At 31.9% G+C, this 11014-nt stretch overlaps 1 protein-coding gene across 3 annotated transcripts in view; it reads left to right on the top strand.

Annotated features, from left to right (window-relative positions):
• The window catches only part of LOC108689830 (beta-amyloid-like protein), a 50224-nt gene that overhangs the window by 5501 nt on the left and 33709 nt on the right, over window positions 1-11014 (top strand). Inside the window, exon 1 of one of the 3 annotated variants that reach the window (XM_018196772.1) lies at window positions 7193-7213. The exons of the other annotated variants lie outside the window; for them this stretch is intronic. The gene's annotated coding sequence lies outside the window, so the exon portion shown is untranslated. Of the gene's footprint in view, window positions 1-7192; window positions 7214-11014 lie in introns of those variants that run through there. 3 annotated transcript variants of the gene reach the window in all.

Below are 11014 nucleotides of genomic sequence, written 5' to 3'. Positions count from 1 at the left end.
ATATATATATATACAAAAAAATAATCAATTTTACTGAAAAAACAATTTTTCGAAAAATGAAAACAACTGGATAATAGTGTGTAGCAGTCTGTATTTCAATTTCACTGTACTTTGCAGCGAGAGTAAACGAAAGTAAGTCGTCCGTTTTTATTACAATCAAGTCAAAAAAACGATCTCACTTAGGAGAATAATTAAATGTGAATATATTTATAATTATACATATCATATATATAAATTACATTGTTAATAAAATGTTATAAAATTAAATTGTACAAATTATATGAAATTACATGTGTATGAATATTACGGTTTCCTGCGACTCGGTGATACTGAGTGTTTCGTTGCCACAATTAATTAAATACTTTTGAAGGAAGCAATTTTGATTGAAACTGTCAATGTCTGGTTTCACCGACTGTAATACAATATTAATATTTTTTAAAAGGCTAAAAAATTAAAAACAGAGTTGTCTTTTATTGAAATAATATTAAAAAACTTTGACCACAAACAAGATCTAGAGAGAAAAAGAGGGAGAAAGAAGCTGATTTTGTGAATTTCATTTTTCTCTACTTAGGAAAAGCTAAAAAACATTTACAAAATGAATATTTTATGTCGCATAAACATTTTCACAAACGTGAGATTTTTACTGCGAATTTTACACATAGGTATATAACTTTTTCAAGGAAAAATTATTTCCTGCGCATATGTCAACTATCACTTTTATATTCTTTTTGTATTATGAGTGAAATTAACATATAAATAATAAATTACTAGCGCGTGGAATTAAAAGAAAACCAACGAAGGATTGAATTTGCCAAAATTATCCATGAGCATGTGCTTTTCAAAACGACTTCCCAACCAACCGCTTTTGACAGCTTTTCGCTTGCACTCTGTACGGAGGACAGGAAAAAAACAATATGAACTGAACAGCGGGAAAAATTCGCGTAAATCATAAATATGCAGCTAAATTTTCACGCGGCGCGTTTTCTATCGACAGCGGAAACGAAATGTGAGACGTAAACGTACGGATGATGAATTTTGTATTTATGAAAAATATGCGCTTAATCTGTCTACAATGCTACGTCGTGTGACAGATAAAGTACGTACACATGTGGCACTCATGGCGTTCGATCATGAATCGAATCGCTTCAAGTTATTTCCAATTTCAGGAGGATAAGTACTGTTGGGTTCATTTTTTTAATTTTTAATATTCATCGTGAATGTGACATGAAAAATCAATATTTTTGTAGTAGAAAAAGGGAATCTTTTTTTTTTATAAGACAAATTACGGTATGGTTAATTTTTCGCGTGACTTTTAATTATTCATGCGGATATTTCTTTTCATTGAATACATACAATAATATTTTCTTTTAAATTAAAATTCTCTTTAAATATGTTTTTTTAAATTTATCCTACGGAAAAAAGTGAGGTGCACGAAACATTAGAGAAAATTACGCGATTCTATGTAGATAAGAAGACGACGTGGTACTTCCTATGTAAAATATTATGTGTAAAAGAGGAAGTCCGGGGTTACAGAGTCAAACTTCATCAAGCCATTTAGCTTGTTCCCAGTAATTTTTCTACTCTCAGCTGGAGGAACGAGATATTATGCCGTATTCGCGTGATTCCGCACACGTATAATTTATTTCGACTCAGTGCTTTCTGTAGTTTCTGCGCATAATTTATTCCAATATACAATTTCATACTGGAAGCTGGAAATTACTGTCGGTGAGCGAAAACTTTAATTTTGGAGAGACATTTTTTTCATTGCCGAACTTGCGAAATATTCAACATGAAAAATCTGCGATTGCCCGCGGTCATGAAAGTAATGAGAAACTGTATGCATCGAAGAAATATATCGAACAAGGGAATCGGCGTTGATTGCATTGTAATTTATTCATCGGTGCAGTGATTGCGCCTGCGATTTATTAATTATTTGCGATGCGTCACGTGTGCTATAGCATTATGTGATTTGTACTGTCGCACATTCTCTCGTTAATTGCGCGCGCGAATCTAATGATAACTAACTCGCATCGGCACGCTGAAACGATAACGAGTCTTCCGAAATCAGGCGAAAAATAGGATCTATCTGCGCGATCAGTCGACCAGTGAAAGCCGAGTGAAAATCATAATTGCTTAGTTCCTAGCAATCTATTCCGAGATCCAATATCCACAGCAAATTATCGTCATGATATAGAAGATTGAAAGTAGACTCTTCGAAAAATTTAGAGAACATAATTAAATGAATATTGTGTAATTTCTAAAGCGTTAAAGAAGTGGAGTTAAATACAGTCATAAATAAATATATATATACTATTTACACATTCTTTATCAATAATAAATTAAATTGCAAATTATACAAGTAGAGAAGATAAATGATAGATAATTAAATTTCAATAATGAACTGACAAATACTGATAGAAATTAAAGTTGAGTTATACTGCTATTGAAATTCCTTTTAAATTTGTGTCTTTACAAGCTAATGTGAATATATATTGTAATTTATTAAAAATTCTACAATTTATCGAACTTTATTTTAATATTGATAAAAATTGAAGTAGAATTATACTGCTGTTAATAAAATTCCATTAAATTCGTGCTGACGTAAAGACATCAATATTACAATTCATTGTGATTTATTTTCACGATTTGTTGAAGCAAAACATAAAAATTTTAAAGTTAAGTTTTAAAAAGAATCTTTCGGAAAAATATTATAGATACTACAAAAACAATGTCTCGTTAAAATATATGAGAATGGGCGCGCCGGCATGTATCAGCATTCGATTAATAAATATGTGCTTGTCGTGTACTCGATCTTTTTATTGTCCCTGCGGTTTATACGGTATGGGGCGGAATATATGGTTTCACCATCTGCCATCGACGATTTAAATTTCAAAGCTTCGTCCGTGCTGCCCCACATTATTCGAGCCGGTGCGCGAGAAAGCACAGAACTATACTCGCAATCGCGAACGTAATCCGCGACGCAAACGTTTACGGGCTTTCGCACATCCATAGGTGTAACGATGTAATTTCTGCGCGTTACAGCCAAAGGGAGACCACCAAAGAGAGACGGTAAATCCACGTTAAGCGTGCCGCAACGAGTTCTTGAAATCAACTGAAATAGCTTTTAATACATTTTCTTTGACTGAACCTCTTGCGCGTGCAACCGTGATTAATCGGGTTCGAGAGGAGGGGAAGAAGAGGAGAAAAACATGTTTTGCAGTCAGAAAGAATTATTTATGAAATGCTACGAGCGACGCGTCGTTAAACGAGTGGTCTGTGCTTTTATAACGTTTTGTAAAAGTCGCGAAGCATCTTCGCCGAACGCGAAATTGACATTACACAGATGTTTACGAGAGCTGAGAAGATTTTCTTCGTAATTCCGACATTTATTTATAGTGAATTTAACATTTCTGCAATTATTTATGTAAGATAAGGGAATTAAACAAATTTTATCGAATAGATAATGACGTTATTATTGAGAAAAAATAGGTAGAAAAAATAATTTTGCAGTTAGAAAGAATTATTTAATTGCTATAAGCAACGTGTCGTTAAACGAGCAATCTCGCTTTTATAACGTCGCACAAAAGCTGTGATTTGATCGAACACGAAATTAACGAGCGTTCAGCGTATAGATATTTACGAGGTCTGAAAAGATTTTCTTCGCTAATTCTTTTTTCGCTATTTCTTTATAGCAAATCTAACATGTTTCTGTTGCACTCGTTTATGTACGAGATAAGGAAATTAAACAAACGATTTCGACGTCAAATATCGATAATACTTGTTATCGTTAACAAGAAATAGATTGCGGTAATTTCACGGATGTATGTACATGTAAAAGATTTACAAAAGTGCATTCTTTACCTTACTTTATCGAGAAATTATTGGATATTATACTAACCTCACGATATTACCGGAAGATATTTTCAAAACAGATTCTTCGATAAATCAATGCTAATAAAATACATTACATACTAAAAATTTTTCTAAAAAATTTCGTACAGAATCTACTTTAACTGTCAAACATCACACTGAGTATATCCAATTTGATTGTTTATAACTTTTATAAAAATAAATAATAATAATAATAATAAAAATAAATATATTGTAAAAAAATTTTTTTAATATCAGACATTAAGGAATATAAATATAAGTATCTTTATTAAAGAAAAAAGTTATAAACAATGTAAAAAATATTGGAAAAGCATTGAAGAAGAAAGTCAGATTACAGAATAAACGCCAAAAAGATATTTAATGATTATATTAAACTGAATCTAAGAACTATTTCAAAGATAAACAGTTTCTTCCTTTGATAGGAAAATGGAAATAAAATCGCCGTTAAGAATAATACCGAAAAGAAAACTCCCAAGAGTGTAAGAAGATCGCATTTTCAAAGTTCGCGGAAGATATGATTCGTAAATGCGGAAGATGCAAAAGTGCATCGAGGCACAGCGAAAGGATGACGTATAGAGTCATAACTTCATTCAACGATGATAAACACGATTTGGATCGCGGCTGATCCACGATATCCGTCGTGCAACTTTGCTGAAATTTCTGAAAGGCTGGAGATACTTGTGCCTGATCCCGGGTGCGTACATTTAAGTAGACTTCAAGGTTCATCCACGCGCGCCGCGTAATGCGTCGACGGTGTGCATCGTCGTTATCTACTCGACGAAGTTTGCTTAATCCCCTTAACGTTTCTCGTCCGGAGAGATCGTCGTCCTGTCGGCTTAAAGTACCATTCGCGCAGCACAGGTTGCGCAGTCTAGTTAGCTGTCTCTGGCTAATTCTTTAAGGCCATTAACGAAGCTGCTCTAATAAATCGTAGGAACTGTCGCGCCGGACGGTGAGCCAATTCTGTAAGTAGAAACGACGGCGTATCATTTATTTAAAAGAGCCGAATCGATACTTCCACCTCGAGCAGAGAGCACGGATTGATCAAATCCTGAGACGTGGAAGCCAATTTGGTCCTTTCATTTGTCGCGAAGCACGGAACCTCGACGGTTCTCAAAAAAGATCTGCCATCACGCAGCTGACGAGATGAATTTTTGGAGAGATATTCTTTTTTTATTTTTTTTATATATAGTTTTATCTTCATGGGATGAATCTTGAGCAAAGACTTTTTATTTTCATTTACGTTTCATATATGTTTTTACGTTAACTTCTTTTTATATCATTTTTGTTATAATTAAAAAATTTCTGGAAATTATCTTTTTAATTTCAGAAAATAAATTAAAATGTTTTGAATTATCAAAATTGTGTAGTATACTTTTAATTTTGAAATATAATTTTGATATAACTTTTTAGAGGAATAATAGCATATACATTTAAAGTATGTTTTTTTTATTTTTTCTTTATATTTCCGTTCTTTTTTGCAATCAATTAAAAAAATGAAAAGTTTTATGGCGATGTTGTAGTAAATGAGAAATATATTCTTATTTTATCTCTCTTATTCTAAGTATTTTTTAAATAATAATTTCTTAGTTTATCAATGTTAGTTTACGTCTTATTGTATTAAGAAAATCAATTTCGACTCTCTCATTAAGAGCCATGACTTCAATTTCTCAATTATTTTTTAGATTGTCCAATTATATGAATATTAGAATAATTAAACATTAATTTAATATGTATAAAAATAAAATATACATGCAATGATACTTAAACTATATTCTCAATATCCAATTGCACTTGGACTTTGATTAATTCTATTTGTATAGTTTAATTCTATTTGAATAATTATATTATAATGTCATTATTAATTCTTTCAATCTGATTTTGCAAAAATGAAAAGTGTTGTTGTGTGCTAATTTCGTTAAATTGCACGAAGTACATAATTTATTCATGAAACACATAAATACATCACGTTGTAATTACTTTCACCTCCTTTCTGCTGCGTGCTTTCTGCACTTCTCCCTCTAACTTCTTTACATATACGCCTACTTTCTACCTTCGATATTACCGTTCCAGCACTCTTCTATCTTTCTTCTTAGTGTTTTCCCTTTTTCTCTTTTGTTACCTCTCTATTTATCGTTTTTCTTCCTTTTTGAAAGAACCACCTTTATGGTTTCCGCTTTGTATATTTTTGTTTTCTTTCAACATCTTTTCTACTTCTGCTTATTCCGAAAAGTCTGTCTCATGTAATGTTGCGTGTGTTAGAAGCTTCTTAATTCCTTTGCAGTCAGATTCGCCGTAAATGCATTAAACAAATCCTCTTAAATATAATCTTATATAAACGTATAAACAGCCGTTCACTATGTCGCGACTATTGTTCGTCCAAGGAACGAGATAATGAGAGTCATTCATCGAACGTAAATCGCGCACGTTAATCCCGCCACTAACGTAAAAAAAGCGCCATTGTTTGCATCGCAAACAACAGAGCTTTGGTTTTAAATAATCGATTAGTATTTATGGGATTTACCGAAGATTACCTACAGCTATGTAGCACAATGTTTCATGTAATTTTTTTTTCAAACCCTATGCTTGAAAGTTGAAAGCATTTTCCAGCATTTCGTCGGCATTCTTCTCTTTTCACCTTTTTTAGTTAAAGGTCGAGCGAGATAGAAAATTGCAAACTTCCTTCCTGCAGTCAGCGTACTGTAAGTTCAAAGTCACGAAAGAAGAACGGAACTGACAAGGTGACACGCGATTGTCTTTCTTTTTTGCGTTGCATTATTACACCACGAAGACAATGTCTTTGTAATTACCGCATACCACGCCGTTGTAATTCATTGTAAGACTTTACCAATCTCGATGTGGCGAATTGTGTCTTCGAGAGGAAGATTTCATCGGGTATTTAGATCAAGAATGCATCTTTGTGTTGCTTTCACATTTAGATACAACTCGAAACTCTTTGAAGCATTTATGTTACGGTAACTCTCTGAAATTTTCAGAGTTTCAATACATTGAGTAAAATGATAGTCAGTAGTATCAGTCCAATTGTAATATTTATTTTATTATGAAAAAAATATATAAGTTTTGAATAATATTTACGTAATTTCTGAGTGCAGAGCGAATCGATTCGCAATAAAAACTTTTTCCTAGTAAATGTCCAGTCCTATTTTTCAATTATTTGCAGTTAATGCTGCAGCTAGCAACAGCTATAGTTCCTCTCAACGCACGAAACGGGCATACTATATTTGCTATGATCGATGAATAACTAGAGCAAAACAGAGCACGACAGAGAGATTATGATCGGCTGTTTCCATAGTTCGTCGATGTAAGTAACAAACATGTACGCAATCTTTACATTATGTATGTTTCAAAATAATTATAAAAAATTTCACGTGCATTAAACTTACATCGAGCGACTAAAAATGAATAAATTTATAGAACAAATTATACAAAGTGTGCGATCCAAAATTTGCGACTCAAAATACGAAACATAACGAGAAAATTCTTCAAGAATTAAATAAAATGATTATTCGAAAATTTTTATTTTATGCGGTAATTTTTGGGATAGTAAAAGTTTAAATATAACCAGTTGCAGACTACATTTAAGTGGCCATGAATCGCATGTACGGTAGATTAGTGAGCACACTTCAGCGTACTCACAAATATAATATAGATATAGAGCTCTATGATGTATCAGAGTAGCTCAATCTTTTTATCTGAGCTGAATACCGACAACTTTTCTATTGACTTTTTTCATTGCTATTTTTGACTTACAATAATAATCTAATGCTCAATAAGTAAGTAATAAATAATAAGTAAATTTAAGTAAATAAGTCACTAAAATAAGCTTAATAATCCTTTAATGTGATTATTAGATCAAACATGACAGACTTTTGTGCTATCCTGTATATCTAGAGCTCTTCACAAGTAACCCTCTAAACGTAATCTGTAATTAGTCATTTTAATCTTTTTTATTTAAATCCTTTTATATTTTAGAAACTATTACATAAAATAAAAATGTATACATAATTTTTTTACTTAATTTTTCAAAAATTTTCATTTTGTATTTTGAATCACGAATTTTGGGACATCCTGTATACCGTAAATCGATTTAGTTCGCAACAAAATAAGTTGTCTTTTTTATTCGTGTGTTTTTTTGTTTGTGTCATGTATCAATTATACAAGCAATATACAGACGAGTATTGATACTGCAATCAAAAGAAACCAAAAACCAAGAGTTAATAACGATCTGCTCGCGAAACGCAAATATATCGGTGCAACGCAGAAGTGCAACGGAGGCGTGGTTTGCACGCAGTTGCAACACACACAGTCAGATCTATGTCACGATCTTTTAACTCCCATTTTTCTTGGAACAATGCTTGCCGCAGTTCTTCGAGGTAGAGCAGAATCATCGTGTCGGTGCCAACTTTTATAACGTCCATTACGTCATAAGGAAAACGCGCGCGTGGCAACGCCTGTTAACACGTCATGGGAGTCATCGATGATCGGCACCTACGCCTTTAACTTCGTCAGCAACATCGTATAAACATGGATACGGCGTAATAATATCATTGATCTCTCCAGAGATGCATATATTGAACAACGTTATGTATTATATCTCAAAATATTCCGAGGACTTACAAGGAAAGAACGATTTTGAGGAATAATATTAAAAATAATAATATTAAAAAATTTAGCTAGATACAAATTTGAAAATAATTTTGTTGGACCATTTAAATAATTGTTAAATAATTCCAGCAATTTGAGAGATTTCCTACATAATTATTTTAATCCAACAAAATTATTTTCAGATCAAACAAAATATTTAGATACTTTAGCAAAATTATCCTTTTCGTGTACATTTTTAAGAATGCGTTTATAATAATGGTAATTACAATAGAAAAAATTGCCTATATCTTTTTCTCAAATATACAGATGCAATTAATTTTTTATTAGGTTGCGTTAATTCTTGTATGGTATTTATTTAACTTTACTTCACTTGTTTTTTAGCATTTCTGTTTATATTTTTGAGTTTTCGTATTTTGTGTACACAGATATACGTCTGAAGTTTTATCTTTATTTTGCTACATATAACTTATTCATACTCGTAAGCGATTTGTTTGCTTTGCAGAATAATTCCACGACATAATATTTCACATAATTCGAAAATTCTATTTCGTTCTTTTATATAACATATTTTATAGATGCCGTGAATATATAATGTAATTCATATTTAAGTTACATAAATTTTTCTGAGAATTCTCAGAATTTTTCTTAAAAAAAAGAAATAAATTGTTAAGAAATCTGATAAACAATTCTGAAACAAACATTCTATTCTCTTTTTTTTCGTTGACAGCATAAGGGATAAATATATATGAATTCACATTGTGATTAATTGAACTTTCCCGACGTATATACAATGAGTACAAAAAGTAGTAGTACAGAGAAAATGTGTTTTAAAAAATTTATTTTTAAAAAGTAAATATTATCTAGCGAGAAATGAATCATCAAATTGATGTCGAATCGATATCGATATGATGATTTCAACACCAATTCGACGTTTAATTGACGATCATTTCTTGCTGGGTAATTAATAATTTATTCATAAAGAATAAAATAGACTGATAATATGTTTCTTAAAATTATATATACCAAAAAGATGTATTAATTGTAGAAAATGTATCATCTGAAAAATAAGCGAAAATTAAAAATTCTATTGTTTCGATACGAAGTATTCGTATAGTCAAGAAATTTAACTTCCAAAATCAGGAATGCGAAGCTCGTTTGTTTATATTAGAACAGAATATATTGATTATATAAAATCGCTAATTAATGTTTATTTTTTACAAATAAGACTTTTTATAAGAAATTTCCTTGTATAATACTTTTTGCTCTCGCTGTATATATTTCCCGAGAAATATACGTTAATATTATCACTGTCAGCCTTTGTGAATAAAACTTTTTCAGTAAAGCAAACGTTTTAATCTTCCAATAGTAGTATGATTTGCACTGACATAACCACTAATGTTACCAACTCTTTTTTTTACATCAATGTTTTCACTACAAAAATCTGTATTTGAACAACGAATTTGAAAAATGAATGAGTTTTTTCTCATATTTAAAAATTGTTTCTTGTTTAAAAAAAGGGCGGTCGTTCTGTAAGACTGCAGACTACCGCAGGGTTAATAACCGCAGTGATTACCGGTCGCGGAAATCGCAAAGTGCACGCGGCGCAGCCATGGAGGTCAAACACCTCTCTCCGTGGCGTATTCTTCGACGAAGTGGGTCGCGCGTTTCTTCGTTCTTTCTTCCTATTTTCCTTTTTTTTTTCGTGGAAAAATCGAAGCCCGAGATAGAAGTCTCCGTATCGCAGGCCACGAAGGAAAGGAACTGTGGAAAAAAGTGCGGTGAGGAAAGCCGCGCGAGCGACCGGAAAAGACCGCTGTCGGAGATTTTTCTAACAAAAAATAGACGATTGCCCTTTGATGTCAGCTTACGTCCAAGCAGGGATTCGTCCCATGCGCGATTCGGTCCTGTCTCGTGACACATAGATATATCGCTATTAGATTATTGCCGCTCCACCTACATTATTTATGCGGACCCGCGCAAATCCTCGGTTTCTCAACGGAAATCATATCAGTGGCTCCTGAAAAATGTATTCACATCTCGACTTCAAAGTGAATCAGAATCCGAGTCTCCTCCGTATACAACGCAGTTCATTTTAGAGACGACACGTTTAAATGTCTCTGTTGAATTTGAAAATGAAGAAAAAGGTAAATGTGATTTAGAAAATGATATTGCTCTGAGACTTTGAAATTGTGTCAAGAATCTTTTTATAGAAATATGTATGTTTCTTATTATTTGAATTACAAAATTAATTAAGATTAATCGAAACTTAATCAATAATACATTGATAATATACAAACGTCATGTGATGTCATTTAAGAATACATTACGCGTATTTTTTAACAAAATGAAAAAATTATTTAAAAATTACAGATTTTTTAATTGTATATATTTGAAAGTAATATAAAATTTAGTGATTTAGAATCTGGATAAAAAATTATTTCAATAAAAAGTAAACATGCTCTCATTAAAAAAATAATCAAGATAAAATGAGAAAATT

Source organism: Atta colombica, unplaced genomic scaffold (genome assembly GCF_001594045.1).
Source record: "Atta colombica isolate Treedump-2 unplaced genomic scaffold, Acol1.0 scaffold277, whole genome shotgun sequence".
In the NCBI taxonomy this organism is placed as follows: domain Eukaryota; kingdom Metazoa; phylum Arthropoda; class Insecta; order Hymenoptera; family Formicidae; genus Atta; species Atta colombica.
The sequence above is the reverse complement of the archived record's forward strand: the minus strand, read 5'-3'. Positions and strand labels throughout refer to the sequence as shown.